The 4,144-nt window shown below is 41.4% G+C and overlaps 1 long non-coding RNA gene across 3 annotated transcripts in view; it reads right to left on the minus strand.

The window, feature by feature from the left end:
- Positions 1 to 1,620: 1,620 nt before the first annotated feature.
- Positions 1,621 to 4,144, minus strand: part of LOC108541742 (uncharacterized) — a 58,985-nt gene continuing 56,461 nt past the window's right edge. For all 3 annotated transcript variants that reach the window (XR_001889047.1, XR_001889048.1, XR_001889049.1), the window contains one exon: positions 1,621 to 1,924. This is a non-coding gene — a long non-coding RNA (uncharacterized LOC108541742). The remainder of the gene's footprint in view (positions 1,925 to 4,144) is intronic.

Consider the following 4,144-nt stretch of genomic DNA (forward strand, 5'->3'; position numbering starts at 1 on the left):
TTTCAGGTAGCTTTCATTCTAGTGGCAAGGACAAGCAATAAACAAATAAAGACCTGTATTATATAACATTCTGTTAGATAGTGATAAGTGTAACAAATTAAAAGAAAGAGGTCAACACAGAGAGTAATGGGACTGACATTTAGGAAAGGGTGGTCAGGAAAGGCCACCTTCAATGAAGGTGAGATTTCAGTGAAGACCTGCATCAACTCAGGTAACAAGAAAATACCTTGGGAAATGAGGAAAGAAAATTCCAGAAGAAGCAATGAGTATAAAGTTCCTGAGATGGGAGCACAAGTGCTCCATCCCTCATAAGCAAATACCACAAGTAAAACTATTCATTTAAAGTTTTCCTTTCCCACCATCCACTAGTAGCTCCACTGAGACAGGAACTGTATCTGGCTGCTTATCCACCAACATTTTGTAAGCACCACTATCATGCATGGAGCATAAATTTGCTCAATAAGGATTTTATAAAAAATAAACTCAAAACTCATTGTAATATATACTTTGATTTGTTTCTAGGCCATCTCTTCTGCCCCCGGAATTGATCTGTTCATTTGTGCATCAGTCCCACACTGTTTGAATTACTGTGGCTTTGCAATTTTCCTGACAATTGGCAGCACAGTCACGGGAGGCATAATTCTAGCACTGGGCTATGCACAAGAGATACAACTGTTAAATAAAAATAGACAGATGGTGTCATTGTCCTTGTGAGGGTCAAATCCTTGTAGGATTGTGAGGTGAAAAAACTTAATTTCAAAGAATAAATTGGCAGTTTAGTCTATATGTGATGAGTAAATACATAAAAGCAGGAAATGAGTAGAATTCTTTGTAAGGATGGATAAACAGGTTTGCAGGTCAGATGCTGGCAAATCCCTAAGATGAGGCTCAAGGTTTTTATCTGAGACTAGCTTCTTGAGAGCCATCGTAGGTTCTAAAAAGGGCGTGCTATTTCCAGTCTCAAAACCAAGTGGTGAGTGTTAGCATCTGTGACACAGAGCCCAGAATAAATGCCTACTGAGATTGTATGACCAGTGTGATGCATGGTGTGACCTGTTCATCTGATCCTCCTGCAGTAGCAGCAACACAAACAGCTCAGATCATTCCTCTGTGCCCTTGCTTTGAACCAGTGCTGACCCAGGACCCAAGGTTTAAGTATGGATTTAAAAATTTAAACAGCTATCTGACACGGTTTGGAGGCAATAACCCAGGTGTGCCCCCATTGGCTGGGGCTTGCTTCCCTACCGCCCCAATGTGGATAATGTTGCTGGCTGCCTCAGATTTTGGGGGTGACATGGCAGGAGGTGAAAATGTCCCCGTTTTTGGTCAAAAGAGGATATCAAGGCAGGTTTAGAAACTTCGTTAGCCCCAGTGTGCAGCAGAGCAATTAGACATGTATTGTCTTTGCACCTCAGTTGCAAATATTTCCAATAGTTTGTGTTTATGTTGCATTCTCTCACCACAAGCTTCCAATTCAGGGGATAAAACTAGGCCTTTTATAGTCTTTGGTGTAAATCTCAATTCTAACTGAATTTCTATAGCCCAAATCATGCCCTATATGAGCTCAGTAGACTGTTTAAATAAATGAAATTGCTTTATAATGCAAATAACTACCCAATTTCATACATTTTATTTTTTAAAGTTTTGTTTTTTTAAAGCAAGATATAACTTTGGATGACCTTCCTGCAGAGGGACAGGCATGTGCAGTGTCTTAACTGAAGTCTTAGGAAGGCAGAAGGGGAGCATAGCTGGTTTCTGGATTTGTCAGCATGCTGTGAGCCTAGTGTGCTCTCATCATCTGAGCCTCATTAGCATCTTCATCCATTTGCTTTCAGATTCTCTTCTTGCCCAGAGATGGGATTTCTCACAGGGCTTTGGGATGAAAAAGCATCCCTGGCACCTTCCTAGATTCTCTGTCTTCTTCCTGGGAGAAATAAAACCAGCATGGGTAAGTGTTTCGGCGTTGCAGCCAGCACTCCCAGCACGCTGTGAGGTCTCAGCCTCCCCTACCCGAGCTGGTTGCTTGACTCACTACTGTCAGGTACCAGATTGTGACCTTCTAGAGGGCAAGGGGCCTACAGTGGTGGATGAAATGAATCAACGATGAATAAGGGAACCACAAGAAGTCATGGGATTCGGTGGAAGCAGTATGATAATGGAGTGAAGCTTCTGGGCTTAGAGATGATGGACCTCATTCAGGTCTTGTCACTCACAGTCGTTTGACATTTGCAAGTTACTTTGTTCCCTCTGTCTCCCTTTTCTCCTCTGTATAGAGAGGCCTAATACTTCCTCCACAGGAGGGTTGCGAACACTGCACAGGATAGCATCGAATCCACAGCACCTTGACCCCCCAGCCCGTTAATGAGAAAACCCACCCCTGAGAACTGTTTGTGCCTCAAGCCAGAAGACACCATGGCAACTGGCCTGCTCTCTTCTCTGAGGATTATCAAGACCCCTGCCTTTATCATGTTAGGCCAGCTCAAAGAATGAAGAGCAATGAAGAAAAATGTCTTATCTGTGCATCTTAACAAAAAAGTCTTCAGCACTCATATATCACTGAGCTTTTTGTTTACTGCCCTGTTTCTCAGACAGGCTCTGATCTTTCCAGTGAATCACTGCCTCCTAGCCCAGAGCTCAGTGCTGTTGGTAACAGTCTGTTCACTGCCTTAAAAACAAACTAACAAAATAATAGTTAATAAACTGACTTCAATCCATATGCTCATTGATTGAAGTACACCCAAAAAGGAGGACAAATTATAAGCGTAAAGCTCAATGAATTGTATCTTCCACTCCTATTAATCCCATTGCTTCTAGCATTAATTCTTATTGTTATGGGGCAGGAATAATCAATTATCTATCTATAGGTTTCACATATGCTTCCAGTGTTGAGATTCCAGCATAAGGAGAAAAGAGTGATTAACAAAAGTGGTAAGAAGTATGTGACAGCCGAAGTGATCAGGAGCTGGGAACTCTGCTAAATAGGAAGAGACAAGAGGAAAGCACACTAAAGCAAGTTAATTTGTGTCTATGGAGTCTCCCAAGTTCCAAGCATTAAATACAGTAGAGGATAAAGATTTAGAAAGAGACTAGAAATCAAGTCGAAAGACAAAGGACAGAAGGAAGTTCTGTAGATCCTCATCTTGACCAAGTAATTGATGGAAGAATGGGATTATCATCTGAGATGACTGTCATTGCCTTTATTCTGAAAGTTTAATGACAGTTAAAATGTCACTCGTGGTTGTGAATCAGACCTAGAACCCACTAGAATTTGGCTTTTCTTTGGAATCTAATCAGATGCAAAATAATTAGGCTGATGGCAGTGGAACTCACCCCTATATAGTGTCATTATTGAGAAGGGGCAGACATATAAGAAGAGAACTAGAAAAAAAAAAAAAAAAAAAAACAAGCTGCTATTAGTCCGATGCAAGAGATCCCAGGAAATCCTTGTCAGGAATTCAAAAAGAGACTTAGGCATTTTCAGTCCATACTTGGGGATGAGGAGAGCGGTGATTTCCAACCTCCTTGGAGAATAACATCTTGTACCTATCACCTGAGTCTTTTCACTCAGACCTCAGGAGGTGTCCTGGAGCCCTTGGTACCCTATATTCAATAAACCCCAACTCACTCATGCAGTGATAAACAGACATGGGGAAACCATCACTTTCCTGGACCTGAGAGGAGAATCTGTGGGAAGCCCAACTGCTCTATCCCACACTACCTGGATGAGAGAGAAGATTTCCACCATAATATGATACTAATTTTCTATTTTATTGAGATCTTAAGGGGTTAAAATTTTACCTCTTCTTACTACCCAAGTTTAGAACCCACTAAAAGAGATATAAAAGGCAGAGAAACAATGAAGTTTAAAATTTTTTCTTTGTTATTGATAAAGACCCAATGAATGGGCACAGCTTAGATGTACAATGGTAACATGCTCCTAAAACTGCATCCCCACCATGAATCAGCAATACCCACCCAGTTGTAAGTAGCAATAGAAAACATCAGGTCTCCCCATCAGAAGAAGCAGTCTTGACTGCTAAACTAACCATTTGGCACACAGCAAACTAAAGCACAGGTTTCCTCTCAGAAGAAAAGAGGAAGGAAGGAAGGAAGGAAGGAAGGAAGGAAGGAAGGAAGGAAGGAA

The sequence above is a fragment of the Rhinopithecus bieti genome, unplaced genomic scaffold (assembly GCF_001698545.2).
Source record: "Rhinopithecus bieti isolate Rb0 unplaced genomic scaffold, ASM169854v2 scaffold_20798, whole genome shotgun sequence".
Lineage (NCBI taxonomy): Eukaryota > Metazoa > Chordata > Mammalia > Primates > Cercopithecidae > Rhinopithecus > Rhinopithecus bieti.